Raw genomic sequence first — 17889 nt, 5'->3', positions numbered from 1 at the left:
CTTACCCAATATTTTCCAGTATTTCCCTTGGGGTTCTGTTCTCTCCCCTTGCCTTTTCAAGAGAGAGAGTGGGAGGGTGGGGGGGGGGGGAGGAAGAACTCACGGTTGGATAGAAAAACCGAGAACAAGGTAGTCAACAAAGTTGCCAACGATGCATACAAGAATATAGTTATCATCCATAACGAATTACCATTTCAGCGCCCGTAAAATACAGAGTACATGAACTTTCACCAAATATGAAAACGAAGTGAAATACTGACAACTCTAGTTCATCAAAAACCTTGAAAGAAAAATAAAATAGCCCGACATATATTAACAAGTAAATATTGATTCTGGGATCTGCTACTCCATCCCCTTTGGCAACCAGGACACTTGTCGCCCGTCCGGCACACCTGTTTGGAGCGGAGACTAACTGAAGGTCAAATGTAGGCCACAATTATGTATGTTGCAACAGAGACAGTTGTGTGGGCGAACATGAAAATTAGCTGTCTTTTCAGTGAATATTCTAAAGACACTGCTAACGTAGTTTTTTAAAATAGTACGCAGACTTCTGAAAAGAACCTCACAGGTCCAGCAGCCTGGTGAATCTAAATCGCGGAAATATTGACCGAGTTTTATTCCAACGTTAAATGAAGCAACAACTCTAGGCCTATGTTTGGTTTACCTTACAAAGGGCTCTTAATTCCATCGATAAGATCACTAGAAACCTTCAAGCCTATTTCATTTTTTTACATAAGCCTTATCTGTCTTTATATGGAGTATTTGATTACATATTCCCCAGAATATGGAATTCTCTGCTTATCTACCTTTGTATTTTCTTAATCAGCCAGTGACCTTGTAAAGTCCCCGCTGAGCGGGTTTTCTGTGGTGACAACCCGTTTTCTTTGCTTCTCCTAGGATCGCCGCTCCTGGGTAACGGGTCACTCAAATTCAGACATACCCAATCAATTGAATTGTAAATATTTACCTGCTACCAAATTGTATGTTATGTGTTCCTTCTTTCAGGTATCAGAATGTATTCAACTCTGCTATTGCTCATTTGTGTAACTCAAAGTGTGTTTGTTTATTATATATATTGTCAAATGTTATTGACCTAAGGTCACCCTAGTTCTCATTGTATTCCTTGGCGTGATGTCAGTCCGCCGCTATATAAACCGCCTGTGTCCACAATAAAGTAGCAGTAACTTTATCCTGCTCGTTTCTTTTGCACCTCTTAAAGTGGTGACCCTGGAGTGGTTCCCTGAGCCATTAGCGCACTCACACAGTGACTTAGTCTTGGCTCCAGGAACTACCCACGCCCCTAGCGGACTAATTACGGCGCTGTAACCAGCGTTCGGGCATGCTGACTCTCGTCAGCAAATCACCAGCGTCATTAACGGACTCACACGACGCGCTCCCAAGTGCGTATTGACGTGAGTATTCCACTCCAGTTAAGAGGGCAAGAGCGAGCATGGACGCGGACATCCCCAACCTCGTTCAGTTAACTGCAAACCTCGCAGATTCAGATGTTTACCTCCCGCCCATATCACCCACGCCCCTCCCTGCGGCGACGCTCTCGTGTTCTTCCACACTGCTGCCCGCGCCCCGCATGCTGCCCTGCCCGGCGCCCTGTCCGGCAGGTCAAACAAAAGCCGCCCTCATCATAAAGCTGCTACCTTTCACGCAAGGGAACCCATCAGCGTGGCTGTTCAGGGTCGAGGGTCAGTTCAGTCTGGCGGAACTCACGGACGAAGTGCTACAAGCTGACGCAGTGATAAACGGCCTACTGGAGGAGGTCTACAGGAAACTCGTCCAGTGGGTGTCCGCTGCACACCCCCTCACCTACTGCCACCTGAAAGCATCCCTCATCGAGACTTGCTCCCTGCCGGTCGCCGAGAGGGCCGCCTATGCCCTCGACCTCATCATCAACCCGCAGCAAGAACAGAGCGTCATGGAGTCTTGGGGCATGATACAGGACCTCCTCATCCTCCCTGCCACCGACAGCAGTGGTAAGTAGTCCGAAATAAGCCTGTCGCGGGAGATTCTCCTCCGCCAGCTCCTCCCGGAGGTCCGTACTCAGATCCTCGAGCCCTACACCATGCCCACACAATGGCCCCCCTGACGGAGGTCCTGAAAGGTCAACCAAAATCCTTAGAGTGGGGACCCAGCCAGCAGCAGGCCTTCTCCCTGACGAAGGCTGCCCTCGCCGAGGCAACCACCTTGGCCCACAAGGACCCCAGCGCTCCCCTCCAACTGACGACGGATGTCAGTAGCGTCGCATGCGGAGCCATCCTGGGGCAGATCGTCGACGGCGTCCCCCTGCCCATTGCCTTCTTCAGCAAAAAGTTCAACCCCGCGGAGGCCCGCTACAGCACTTTCGACAGGGAACTCTGCGCTGTGTACCGGGTGGTCCGGCACTTCAAGTTCCTCCTGGAGGGTACACCCTTCACAATCTACATGGAACACCAGCCGCTGGTCCACGCCTTCACCAAGCAGGGGGACGCATGGTCTTCCAGGCAGCAATGGCACCTCGCGGCCATCGCACAGTTCACCTGCTCAGTCAAGTACCTCCCCAGCAGGAAAAACCTCGTAGCAGACGTCCTCTCCAGAATTGAGCTCAATGCGATGCAGCTTGGGATCAACTACGAGGACCTCGCCCGAGAGCAGACCGCCGACCCAGAGACTCCAGCCTACCGCACCGCCATCACGTCCCTGAAGTGGCGGGACGTGGTCCTCACCCCCGGGGATCCAAACCTCCTCTGCGACGTCAGCACCGGGCAGTCTCACCCCCTGGTGACCGCCTCCCGTCGCCACCAGGTATTCGACGTCATCCACGGGCTGTCCCACCCCTCCGGCAGGACGACAGCCAAGCTGCTGACAGAGAAGTTCATCTGGCACGGAATGTGGAAGGATGCAAGGACCTGAGTGAGGCAGTGTCTTCGGTGCCAAACCAGCAAAGTTAGTTGACACACCAAGTCCGAGGTAGGCGAGTTTCCACAGCTGGGGCGGCGGTTCGGCCATATACACATCAACGTCGTCGGCCCTCTGCCCCCGTCAGGTGGGGCCAGGTATCTCCTGACAATTGTCGACTGCTCAATCAGGTTGCCCAAAGCTACGCCCATGCAGGAAGCCACCGCCAGCGCTTGCGCCGAGGCCCTCCTTTCCAGCTGGATTAGCGGCTTCGGCGTCCCAGACCACATAACCACTGACAGGAGCCCTGCCTTCCTGTCCAAATTGTGGTCCGCCCTGGCACGCCTGCTTGGGACATCTCACCACACCACCACCACCTACAACCCCGCGGCCAACGGCTTGGTCGAGCGTTTCCACAGGTCCCTGAAGGTGTCCCTTATGGCCCGCTGCACCGCTGAGGATTGGAAATACCAGCTGCCGTGGGTCCTCCTTGGGCTGAGAACCGCCCCAGGGCCAACGGCGACCCGTCCGCAGCTGAGAAAATCTACGGAGAGCCTCTTGTAGTCCTGGGCGAACTAGTCACGGAGGACCGCCACAACCCATCAGTCCAGAGGCTTCGCGATATAGTTGGCAAGTTCGCCCCCTGTAAGCGGACATATACCGACAGGTCAGTCGCCTTCACTCCGCCCGGCTTGTCCTCCACCACTCACGTCTTCATCAGGGATGATGCCGTCTGCTGTATGGCCCCTTCCGCATGCTGGAGAGGAATAACAAGGCTTTCCGGCTCGCCCTCCACGGAAAGGACGATTGGGTGTCGGTCCACCGCATAAAACCCGCCCTCCTGGAGGACACAGTCGTCACCGCACCGCACCATCCACCTGAACAGTCGTCTCCGCAGCCTGGCCGCCACAAAAAACGGACGCACGGCCGCCCCCGAAAACATCCGCTCACACCCACAGCCAGCCCCTCCCATGCACAAGGCAAAATTCCGCTCACTTCACGCAGCTGCGGCACTCTTCAACGCCCCAGCAGATACGTCGATTAATCAGACATTACCCACGTCTTGGAGGGGGGGAGTATTTGTAAAGTCCCTGCTGAGTGGGTTTTCTGTGGTGACGACCCATTTTCTTTGCTTCTCCTAGGATCACCGCTCCTGGGTAACGGGTCATGCAAATTCAGACATACCCAATCAATTGAATTGTAAATATTTACCTGCTACCAAATTGTATGTTATGTGTTCCTTCTTTCAGGTATCAGAATGTATTCAACTCTGCTATTGCTCATTTGTTTAACTCAAAGTGTGTTTGTTTATTGTACTTATTGTCAAATGTTATTGACCTCAGATCACCCTAGTTCTCATTGTATTCCTCAGTCCGCCGCTATATAAACCGCTTGTGCCCACAATAAAGTAGCAGTAACCTTATCCTGCTCGTTTCTTTTGCACCTCTTAAAACCTTTCAAGAGAAGGGATTTGTCATCACTTCTGAGAGGTCCATTGACACTTGTTTCTTGACCGTCTTGGAGCCTTATGGTAACAATTTCCTATTAGACTTATATCTTCATAGAACTATACATCAAAGTTTATTCTGCTAAAGAAGCGGCCTTATTATCAGTCATTAAGGACTGTGTCACTGACGATCCATGCATGTAAGACCGTGTTAGCTTAACCTCTCTCTCTCTCTCTCTCTCTCTCTCTCTCTCTCTCTCTCTCTCTCTCTCTCTCTCTCTCTCTCTCTCTCAATAACAACTCCAGCCAAAAAAATGCAAAAACATACACAGACATAGTGAAAGGATATGATCCTTCAAGCTGGAACAAGTCAGCAGAAAACATAATGAAAATAATTGAAGGAATACCAAAGAAAGTCCAAGTGATCAAGAGACTTATAAAAAAAATTTACGTCAATCAACACATTCCAACAAAGAAAATGAACAAGGTGAATATGTTGAAAATACTGATTGATGTAATAGGAAACGAATGCCTAAAGCATGCAATCTATGTAATGTGTGGTATAGCATTGTAAATCCACAAAACCTGATAAGGAAATGCTATGCATGCCACGTACCAACTCACCCTAGATGCGCAGAAGTACAGCAAAATAAAAAAGAGGACATAAAAGTATTTTGCTCAACATGTCTAATATGGATAGACAATGTTATTAAGTCAAGACTTAATGTACAAATAGCGGAGGATGAAGAAAATGAGGAAGAGGAAGAAGAGGAAAACAAAATAGAAGAAGAAAATAAGATTGAAGAGATAGAGAACAATAATGAAAACAAAGAACAGGATAAGAGTATGGATGCAGAGAAACTCATAGACTCTACATATGAGGCAATACAACAGCATACATACGAAGAAATAAACTGACATGACAACCCAAAATAAAATCCCAAAGAGGTTGTATCCGGATATACATGCTGACGGGAAAGAGCAAAAAAAAAAGAAAGAAAAGAAAGACATAGTCTACACTCTTTTGAAAAGAGGGAATTGCAGATTTGGTGAAAGATGTCACTACAAACATCCCAAGATATGTCACAACTATGAGATTTATGGCAAATTTGCTTATCTAGACGGCTATGAGGTTGAATGCAGCAATCTACATCCAAAAATATGCAGAAACTTGAGAGAAGGAAAAGGGCGTAAATTCAACAAAAAGTGTAGGTATATGCATTCTGTAGCCATGAAGAACAAAAATCAAAATCAAATACATATCAACAATCAAAGTAAAATGAAGCAAATAAAGAAAGGAATAAAAAGTATAAGACGAAAGAAAAAAGCAAGCCAACACCACGTTATGAAATGTCAGCATCACAATATGAGGCATCAGCACCCAGGTACAGTGCAAGGAAGCAATGTATCTACAGTGCAAAGGGATGGTGCGGATATGGAGATAGATGCAGGTACAAACACAAAATGAATAAATATGAAGATGGAAGATCAAATATATTGGAAAAGTTGGATTTTTTAATGTCCTAATTTATGGAAATGAAGAAAAGAACAACGTATCAGAACAGGAAAGAGACATGGGAAAATCCTTATTATTACCCATATTAGATAATGGGGATAACACGCAAACCATCATAGTGATGAATGCGCAGGGTTTAGTTTCGAGTAACTCAAAAAGAAAAATAGAGTTCTTAGATAGCCAAACTGAAAAAATAGATATAATGAATATAAGTGAAACCTGGTACTCCCAAGAGACTGGTAATGATGATCAGATAAAGGGTTTCCAAACTTATAGATCAGATAGAAAAATTGGAATCAAGGGGGAACCGCGATATATGGGAGAGACATAAATCAAGGAAAAATCTGTGAGAAATATAGTAACACAGAATGTGAATTAATAGCCATAGAATTTGAATTTGAAAAATTAGTGAACATCGTAATATACAGACCCCCTAATACAAAAGAGTTTGACATCATAATAGACAAATTAGATTATATATGTAGAAATCACAAGGAATGGAATATATTCCTATCCAGAGACTTTAACTTTCCTTTCGTAGATTGGAAAGAACGAATAGGAAATTGTGGTTGTATTTATACATATAAAAAAGAGAGTAATAGTAGCGCAGAAGATAAGAGGCAATTTGAAAAGCTATTAGATATGCTACTAGAATATAACATCCAGCAAATAAATCACCTGTCAACAAGAAAGGATAATATTTTAGACCTAGTATTTGTGAACGAGGTGAATTATGTTAAAGATATAATAGTATATAATACGAGTATTTCAGACCATAATGTCATAGAATTAACAGTCTATTCCAAAGCAAGTGAAAACAGAGATAAGCAAGAGACGAAAAAGTGGGAAGGATATGGAAAATACAATTTCTGTAGTAAGAATATAAAATGGTCAGAAATAAATGGAGAATTAAACAAAGACTGGGAAAACATATTTGCAAGTGATAATATACAGACAAATATGGATATATTATATAAAATATTAGAGAAAATAGTGGATAAATATATACCGAAGAAGAAAAGTAAACGTCAGTCATGCATACCAAGAGACAGAAGGATCCTGTTCCAGAAAATCAGGAAGTGGAAGAAAGCTCTTGCAAAAGAAAAGAATGCATGGAAAGTGATGGAACTAAAAAGTAAGATAGAAAATGCAGAACAAAAGATTATAAAATTAAAAGAAAATGAAATACAGGACCTAGAAGAAAAGGCCCTACAAAATATCAAGCAAAACCCCAAAATTTTTTGCTCATATGCAAAAATGATGAATAAAAAAAGAATAGAAATAGGCCCTCTAAGAATTGAAGGGCGATTAACAAATGAAAAAAAGTAAATATGTAACATATTAGCAGAAAGATATGAGTGAATTTACACCTAGAATTGATAATGAAGATAATGATACAGAAATAAGAGGAGAAAATTGTGAATATTTATCGGACTTAGATATTAATGAAGCTGATATTGTGCAGGCTATCAAGGAAATTAAAAATGGATCAGCAGCCGGACCAGATGGCATCCCTGCCATTTTGTTAAAGAAAGTGGTTCATTCAACCGCAAAGCCGCTCGCAATATTACTTAGACAAAGTGTAGATACAGGCAAAATTTATGATGAGCATAAACTAGCATATATTACCCCAATTTTCAAAAGTGAATCAAGACTAGAGGCAAGTAATTAAAGGCCTGTGAGTCTGACATCTCATATTATGAAAGTGTATGAAAGGGTAATGAAGAAAAATATAATGAAACATTTAACGAAAAATAGTTTGTTTAATATAGGACAACATGGTTTTGTACCCGGAAAAAGTAGGCAAACCCAACTGTTAGTCCACCATGAAAGCATATATAAAAATATGATAAACGAAAAAGATATAGATGTGGTTTACCTAGACTTTGCTAAAGCTTTTGACAAGGTAGACCATAATATATTAGCGAAAAAAATTAGAAAACATAATATTATGGACAAAGTAGGAAGATGGATAAAAGAATTTTTGCAAAACAGAAAACAGATAGTGATTGCAAACGACGAGTAATCGGTTGAAGCTAAGGTAACATCCGGTGTGCCACAAGGTACGGTGTTAGCTGCATTGCTGTTTGTGATTATGATTGCAGACATAGACAGTAATGTTAAGGACTCGGTAGTGAGAAGTTTCGTCGATGACACAAGAATAAATAGAGAAATTACTTGTGATGAAGATAGGAACTCGCTACAAAGAGACCTAAACAAAATATATGAATGGGCAGAGGTAAATAGGATGGTATTTAACTCTGATAAATTTGAATCAATAAATTATGGTGATAAAGAAGGAATGCTATATGATTATAGAGGACCTAATAACGAGACAATCACAAATAAGGAAGCAGTGAAAGACCTTGGTGTGATGTTGAATAGGAATATGTTATGCAATGATCAAATAGCAATACTACTGGCAAAATTCAAAGCAAAAATGTGAATGTTGTTCCGGCACTTCTAAACAAGAAAAGCCGAACACATGATTATGCTTTATAAAACGTATGTATGTAGTCCACTTGAATATTGCAATATAATATAGTACCCACACTACCAAAAGGATATTGCACAAATAGAGAGTGTACAAAGGCCCTTTACAGCTAGAATAGAAGTTAAGGACCTTGACTACTGGGAAAGATTACAATTCTTAAATTTATATAGTCTCGAAAGGAGAAGAGAACGCTACATGATAATACAGGCATGGAAACAGATAGAAGGAATTACCGAAAACATCATGGAGCTAAAAATCTCAGAAAGAGCAAGCAGAGATAGATTAATAGTGCCCAAAACTATACCAGGAAAACTAAGGAAGGCACACAGGACATTAATCCACCACGCACCAGCATCGATAATGCAGCGTCTATTCAATGCGTTACCAGCTCATCTGAGGAACATATCAGGAGTGAGCGTAGATGTGTTTAAGAATAAGCTCGACAAATATCTAAGCTGCATCCCAGACCATCCAAGATTGGAAGATGCAAAATATACCGGAAGATGCATTAGCAATTCTCTGGTAGACATCAGAGGTGCCTCACACTGAGGGACCTGGGGCAACCCAAACGAACTGTAAGGTCTGTAAGGTAAGGTCTCTCTCTCTCTCAGTGGCTTTGACAATCGCCGTATGATAGCCCGAATTGACTTAATATGAGCATGTATGTTCCTGTTACGTAAACAAATTTATAGAGCTGCATGGGTTTACAATACTTTCGTATTCGACTGCAAAGAATCTTAACATGCAATCTAACTGGGCATTTTTAAACTTCCTGAGTAAACATAATTGTCCATTATCTGATTTATCTGTTTGCTCTCTCTCTCTCTCTCTCTCTCTCTCTCTCTCTCTCTCTCTCTCTCTCGTGAACGTGCTTATTCAGTATTCAGTATCTGCCTTATCTGTCCCACATATCGTTATGTCGGTTAGCCCAGCGCTCTCTCCCACTCACCCCTCCCCGCTCCAAACACACGCAGACACACACACACACACACAAACTCGCGCGCACGGCAAACACTCGCAAATCTAAGCGTGTGACCCATTTCAGATTATATACTAATAGACGTATGCTAATTTATTTCCCTCTTACAGTACGGTAAGCCTTTTCACTTACGTCTATAGGGAACTCGACAGCACAGCTGCGGACTTTCCTATAAATCGTTTATTCTAAAACCGTTCCGGTAAGCCGTCCTAATATTCCATATCATTATTATTACTCAGTAAATGAAACCTAATCATTTGGAACAAGCCCACTGGGGACACTGACGTGAAATTCCAGCTTACAAAGAATATGGTGTTCATTAGGAAGAAGTAATAGGAAGCAAAATGAAACGCAGAAAGAAGAGACCCCACTTATTAAAAAAGAAAAAATAAATTAATAAATGCAAGATAGTATTAGGGTGGTAATGCATTGCATTTTCGCTTGAACTTCTGAAGTTCCAACTGCACGACATCCTCTGGGAGGCTCTTCCACAGTCCAAAGGTGTGAGGAATAAAGGTCCTTTAGAAGTAAGAAGTTCGACAGTGAGGCACATTTACTGCACATTGGTGATGCTGTTCAGCGAGTCTGGTTGCTCTCGGCAGGTAAAGGGGATCAGGGATCAATTGTGAATGTGAAAGCTCTCTGTTGAAATAGAACTTATAAAAAAGTGACAAAAAAGAGACCATCCGTCGATGTTCCAAATCATAACTGCTGCTGTTAGGAAACAGAAACCTACCACCACGAACCACTCTATCTCAAAGAGATAAATCTCTGGCAGAAGTAGACATCCACACCAGAAAACAGTATCCCAGTAAAGAAAGTACAATGACCTAAAACAGGTTGCATTGCTTTTATCACTGTTATAAATATATGAGGCCTTACGAAAAATACCTAACTTTCGGGCGGCGTTTCCTGGAACTTTCATTAGATGTTTCTCAAAAATTAGAAGTTACACCTAGAATAGTTAAAGATTCAGGCTCATTCAGCAAAGTTCCATCCACCTGAAAGGGTGGGATGGGAAATCTGTACGAGATCTGTTAATCAATGGTGTTTTCGTTTTATTAGTGTTCAGCCTCATAAACCCCCGACTACACCATTTCCTGATCCGATCCATGTCACGATTTAGGCTGAGGGCAACGCCACCTCTCACAAGTGGAGACCCCACCACACCCACAAGTGTTGCATCATCGGCATACTGAACAGTCTTATTTTCCAGGCCAACAACCGAATCACTTGTATACACTAAAAATAACAGTGAACCAGGAACACTGCCCCGTGGCACTCTAGACACAATAGGTCTTGGTTCACTGATGATCCCGTCCACAGCAACTCACTGCTGCCTACCTGTAGGAAAATCTTGAAGTAATCCTAAAACGTATCCACCCACTCCAAGATACTGAAGTTTATAAATAAGTGCCTTGTGATTTACTAAATAGAAAGCAGCACTAAAATCTGTTTGAATTACTCTGCACTCTAAGCCCTTATCAAGGTTCTCTTGCAAATGGCATGTCAAGTCTAAAACAGCATCGCAGGTACCCATCTATTTCCTGTATGTCTATTGACTATCAGATAACAATCATTTAGATTCCACATACATATATAGTGGCTTAAATACAAGTTTTTTAGCAACTTTGGAGAGCACAAGGAGAATAGAGATTGGCTTGTAGTTACTGCAGTCTGCAAATAAGCCACTCTTTGGAACAAGCACACCACAAAGATACTACGTCGACATCAAAATCTATAAACTAATAATCGTGGAAGACAACACACTAGAAACTTTAAAAAACAAAGGGGAGGAACCATCAGGATCTTCTTCACCCCAGCTATCAAGATTATCCAGAATTTCCTTAACATCCCTGGAGCGAAATGCAAATTTTGCAAGAAAAGGTTCAGGATGACAAGTATCAAGGAGAGGGACATCCTCAGCTGATTGCTTAGCTTCAAAAGCTCGATGAAGCAGTTCAACCTTTTCCCTGGGGCCAGTAAACCAATCTACCATCGTCTGTTAGAAGCGGTGGAATGAAAGACCAGCCTGACTCATAACAATATTACTAATCCGAAAATTAAGTGCCATAACCTATTATTATTATTATTATTATTATTATTATTATTATTATTATTATTATTATTATTATTATTATTATTATTATTATTATTATTATACGTAGTTAATTCTTATAGAATGGACAGCAAGATAATTGACTCTCCGAGCAAACCGCCAGATAAGAATGCTCAAATGCTAAGTGTAAAAAGAGCAAATATGTAGTAGGAATGAATATATATATATATATATATATATATATATATATATATATATATATATATATATATATTCATTCCTACTACTTATTTGCATATATATATATATATATATATATATATATATATATATATATATTATATATATATATATATATATATATATATATATATATATATATATATATATATATATATATATATATATATATATATATATATATATATGTACATACATATTTGTGTGTGCACACGTATTTGTAACAGCCATAATTTTCGATTTCTTCACACTTTTTGGATACACTTGTCATAACAAAGTCTAGAGATCATTGCAGCCACTACAAATATGTATGATATATATTATATATATACAAAATATATATATATATATATATATATATATATATATATATATATATATATATTTATTTATATATATATTATGTATATACAGTATATATAATATGTATATTATACATATTTGCAATGGTTGCAATGATTTCTTGACTACTCGATTTCCTACACTTTTTGTTGCGCTTGTCGTTTAAATATTAGACTTTGTTATGACAACTGTATCCAAAAAAGTGTGAATAAATCGAAAACTGTGGTTATAACAAATACGTGTGCACACAAACACGCATATATATATAATATATATATTATATACAGTATATAGTATGTATATGTATTATATATATATATATATATATATATACATGTGTGTGTGTGTGTGTATGTGTGTGTGTCTGTCTGACTGGTTGCGTGCGTGTTTATCACTATTAGTATAGCACTCATTTACTTTTAATCTTTTTTCATATAATAATAATGATATGGTAACGATAACGAAATTGCCACAGCATTAAGGAACAAATTCCAACATTTAAGCTTTTAAAACATATATATCAGCCAGAATCGAAACTAAATGGAAACGAACAGCGAAGAATTTAATGTTTGACGAACGCATGAAATTAAAAAAAAAAAATTTTAAATTAAGGCATCGGTCTGAGTAAAACCCATCATATATATCAACCTTTCTACTTATGAAATTATTTACGATTTGTTGGTTGATGCGTTTCTGTGACTTGTTTATCAACAAAGGTTCCGAAATCCTTCTCAATTGCTCATTCCGCACTTTATGAAGTCCTTGGCGCGTAAAAACGTACCCGCGATAGAGACTAATCAGTAAAGTCAATATTGATCAGTTTCAGATGTGCACACGGCCGAAAACTAGGTTACTCTTTAGTTAAAAACATTTCAAGGTGCTCCTTTAATTGAATACATGCTGATTAAAAACGAGCAGACATGCTTCAAAACACATTTCCGTAATTACAGGTTAGCCAACAAATAAGTCATGCGTATGTCTGCCACAAGTTGATTCTCCACATAATCAGCAAGCAAGTGTTGCTGAATCATTCTCTGATTCATTGCTCTCCGGGCTGTCTAGATCGAACTGGCTATCCTCTGTTTCCATGGCAGATTCAGGTGGCTCTTTCCCATTGTCTCAATGACATGCTTTTAGAATTTCTCTTTGTGCGTCATTTATGTTTTAGAACAGTGGTTCTTAAACTTTTTTGCCTTGCGCCCCCCTTCTGCATTATTTATAGATCCCACGCACCCACCCCCCTTGAAATTTTTGGCAACTATAAACTATAAACAATATGTTGCCTATTTGCTTATTATGAATATATGGATGAATAATAGATTTTTGTTTCATTGCTGTTAAATTTTTTATAAGTATGCACTGTACAATATTTCAGTTCATAAATAAGATTTGAAATGAAAATTGACTTATATTTTGAATTTTTGGCATGTTTCGAAATAATAATTAGAAAACATATGGCAGCAGTGATAATGTTTTTGGCAATTTTGCAATTAATATCACAAATAAAAAAAAATAATAGGCACCATCTGGTAACCCTGCTTGCACCCCCCTTGGAAGCTTCTGGCGCCCCCTTCAGGGGGCACGCCCCCCAGTTTAAGAATCACTGTTTTAGAATGAGTTATTCCATCGCTTGAGTGATGAGACTGGATTACTGGCCTCTGGGTTAAACCGAGGAAAAATTATTTACAGCACAGTGTGTTTTATAGAATTGCTTTACTTTCTTTAGATTTCCTCATCTTTAATCTTTCTGGAACTTCTTGATTTTTATATTGGGGGTTCCTGTGGGGAAAGTCATCAAACTCATCTTCACTTGTTTTAAAATTACTATGGATTTTTTCTGTTTTATTCTTGTAATATCAGCAATGATTTATTTCTCTTTCTGGGGGGGGGTTATTTACTTTTTTTTCTCTTAGCCCACTTACAAACAGACACAGCTTTTCCAATCTGTTCCTGATTCAGTTGTTTCTGTTGCATTGCCGCCTTTTCACTCATTTTTAAAGTTGTCTAATTCCTCACTATTCAAACATTGCTCTTCAATTTGGAGTTTTATTTTTTCCACTTATGCTCGGCTTATCGTAATGATAGTGAGTTCCCTTTCATTTTTTGTCATTAAAACTAAACACATTTCAATCCTTCACCTGCACTGATATTAATTTTTCGCTTGATTTATCAGTAACAAGCTGCGTTCCGAATATATGAAAAATCTTTAATTACCTGAAAATTCAAATGAGTGAAATTTTTCTTTTCGTCAAAAGGAAACCTTTCGTATTTACGTTGAAAATAGATTTATGGTGACATGCAAGGTTAAATCCATTGACTAGAAAATTATCCTACTATTGCACTATTCCCCGTAGGAGGGTAGTGCCGTCAGTGCACCTCCCGTGGTGCACTGTTGGCATTACTAAAGGCTGTTTGCAGCGTCCCTTCGGCCCCTAGCTGCACCCATTTTTTAGCCTTTGATTTTGTCTCCATTCCCGCGTCCTTTCTTTAACTTTGCTCCCAGTCTCTCTGACTATTACTTCTTAGTGCACTTCTGAGTTTTCGCCAAGTTCCACCCTTAGATCCTTTTGCTTCATCTCCTTTATTTTCTGGATCTCATTATCATGCTGTCCAACCACTCCAACTCCTTTTCACTGTCACAAGCGCTGAATGGCCGAAAATGCCCTTCAGTGCTTCTTGGCTTGACAGACTAGATCACGACGTTGGCTTTATGTCAGTGGTATATGAGAATAAGCGAATATTAAAAAAAGACTAAAGTATTTACACTTCTGGTTTGAGTGCCATCGATCCATGATTTAAATTCAAATTAAAAGTGATCAATATTATCTGCCTATTTATCTATCACTACACAGACACACACACACACACATATATATATATATATATATATATATATATATATATATATATATATATATATATATATATATATATATATATACATATATATATATATATATATATATATATATATATATATATATATATATATATATATACATAGCACGTAAAGGAATTCAGAACACCTGTCCTTTCACAATCGTCAGGCAACCAATCACCGACGACGTCGGGGAACACCTGCTGCCACAGACTATCAAATGGTCACCGTTGGACCATTTGTGGAATTCTGTGCCTTCTGTGTTTCAAGGATTGTCTATTTCCGCTTTCTGAAATTCATTTTTGTTGCCACTCAATCGCCATACGTATTTTAGGTGTATTTGGGCATGCAGTCAAGGGGAAGGCGTCACGCATGCGTTTATAATTGTAAATCTGTCAGCTTTGGTCATTAAGAAGTTGAAAGTTAATTACCAGTGCAGTAGTGCTAGTGAAGGGTCATTCGGTAGAGGAAATATTTCATCATCAGCCTTTACTTAACCATCAAAGTTAAAAAAAGAACAAGATCTTGCTCTCGTGGACCATTAATACAGTCGATCGAGATGGCCTGTCGCACTATCATCTCTTTTTACTTTACTCATTTCTCCTGCCCCGTCCCGCCCTTTCCCTTTTACAGTAGCGTTTTCTCTCCTGTCTTACCCTGCAAAAATATGGTTTTACCCATGTCTTTTTCTCTAACCAGAACTTGTTTTCATTTTTAAGTTTCACTATTGCTTCGTAACTCCTAATGAATACCCTGTAACTTATAATTAAGGACACTTGTGTTGTGACAGGATATCGTTATATCACTGGTGTTATCTTTGAAATATTCATCGTATCGCATGAAGCATGAAATTAATGCCATGAACCCATTGACCATCCTCTTACATACTCGTAAGTGTAGTCTTTAGACAGCGTACTTTCACGGATCTCGTGTCCAAATTTCAACCAGCTACACCTTTGAAATATAAGATGAATTTGACCCTGACGCTAGTAACCAGAGTATGTAAAATTGGTTCTAGCTTTTTGGATTTGCATTAAGAACTGGAATTTCTAAGGTCACTTTTAGAAAGTAATGGCTATCCGCTGAATTACGTGAATACATACATTGGTAAACAACTTTCGAAATTGTATGTAAACAAACGACCCTAAACTACTGCCAACGTGAAGAAACCTGTTATTTATTTACCTCTAACCTTTACTGGAACTCATAGTTACTTTAAAAAGGCAATTAATTTTTATTTTGTCCATTGGTTACCCTCAGCTAGATATCAAAATATATTTCACCTTGCAAAATAAATTAGGTAATTTCATTAACATTAAAGACCCTATACCAACAATCTAATCTATAAATGGCAGAGTAGTGGTTGTGATGCCACGTACGATGGAAAAACTACCAGATCAGCGTGGATGAGATGGTTTGAACACGTCGCTAAGTCATTTCATACAAGTAATTATCTTTTAAGACCTAGTTACAGTGCAGTTAGAGAACGCAGCAAGGTTCCTGGTCACTCTTTACATATTGATGATTTTTCTGCTTTAACCAGAGCTCAGTCTGCTGCGGACCTCCACATTTTAGAAGTACTGTATTCCTTTAAGATGACACCTTCTCTAGCTGGAAATGTGGCTGTAACCTTACTTCTGTGTTTTTAGTCTGCGTTTTACTGGTTTTTATTGACTATTCCGTTTTTGTGACTTAAAATATATATTTTGCTTTATTTTATTTATTTATTTATCTTGAGTAGCCATCTTTTAAACGTATTTTTATCATTTTGTAGTAATTCTGCTGTATTATTATGAATTTTATTATAAGAATTGTAATGTCATTATCATTTAAATTTGTAGGTTGATAACGAGTGGGAGTACATACTGCTCGAAACATGCCCCAGTAAAGTTGTGTTAAATGCGGCCATGGTGTCCTTACTGATATATATGTATATTTTATATACACATATATACATATATTATACACACATATATACTGTATACACACACACACACACACACACACATATATATATATATATATATATATATATATATATATATATATATATATATATATATATATATATATATATATATATATATATATATATATATATATATAAAGTTTAGTGTAAAGGGTCAGAGTCAATCCATATTAATAATCATCGATAAAGGGAAGAGGAAACACACACATAAACAAACTGTCTTTATTCCAACGTTTCGTAATTGTCCACATAATTACATCATCAGGGCTGTTAAAATGAAACACAAAATTCCTTGTAAAATTTGTGAAAAATAAAACCAAAGAATTAAGAATTGAAAAAGCTGAATATTATTACTACAAAATTTTAAAAAATGTACACAACATTAAAATTAAAGGAATTAACAAAATAAAAAATATATATACAACATTATAATGAAAGGTAACAGAATATAAACCAAAACTGAAAATAGCAGTGAACAGAGCTACAGATTCGTCCTTAATCTTTTGTTCTGTAGCTCTGCATGTTCGCTGCTATTTTCATTTTGTTTACTGTATATTCTGTTACCTTTCATTTTGATGTTGTATATATTTTTTTTAAATTTTGTTCATTCCTTTAATTTTAATGTTGTGTAATTTTTTTATTTTGTAACAGTAATTTTCAGCTTTTTTAATTCTTAATCTTTTGGTTTTAATTTTTAAATTTTAACAAGGAATTTTGTGTTTCATTTTAACAGCCCTGATGATGTAATTATGTGGACAATTACGAAACGTTGGAATAAAGACAGCTTGTACATGTGTGTCTTCTTCCCTTTATCGATGATTATATATATATATATATATATATATATATATATATATACTATATATATATATATACATATATATATATATATATATATATATATATATATATATATATATATATATCCACTTCGGCACGAAAGGACGCGTTCTTGAAAATATTATAAAATCCACGTCAGAAAGTGAGTGAAAACCGGGACTTGGAACAAGTATTTTCGTAGTTTATTCTACATTTTCAAGTTCACACTGAATACAAAAGAAGTTTACAGAGCCTTA

The 17889-nt window shown here is 38.6% G+C and overlaps 1 long non-coding RNA gene across 1 annotated transcript in view; it reads right to left on the bottom strand.

Annotated features, from left to right (window-relative positions):
• Positions 1–3658, bottom strand: part of LOC136844478 (uncharacterized) — an 11713-nt gene extending 8055 nt beyond the window's left edge. Inside the window, exon 1 of the long non-coding RNA XR_010854897.1 lies at positions 1–3658. This exon is cut by the window's left edge and continues 915 nt beyond it. This is a non-coding gene — a long non-coding RNA (uncharacterized lncRNA).
• Between the last annotated feature and the right edge of the window lie 14231 nt (positions 3659–17889).

Source organism: Macrobrachium rosenbergii, chromosome 12 (genome assembly GCF_040412425.1).
Source record: "Macrobrachium rosenbergii isolate ZJJX-2024 chromosome 12, ASM4041242v1, whole genome shotgun sequence".
In the NCBI taxonomy this organism is placed as follows: Eukaryota; Metazoa; Arthropoda; class Malacostraca; order Decapoda; family Palaemonidae; genus Macrobrachium; species Macrobrachium rosenbergii.
Note: the sequence above shows the minus strand (reverse complement) of the source record. Positions and strands in the feature narration are given on the sequence as shown.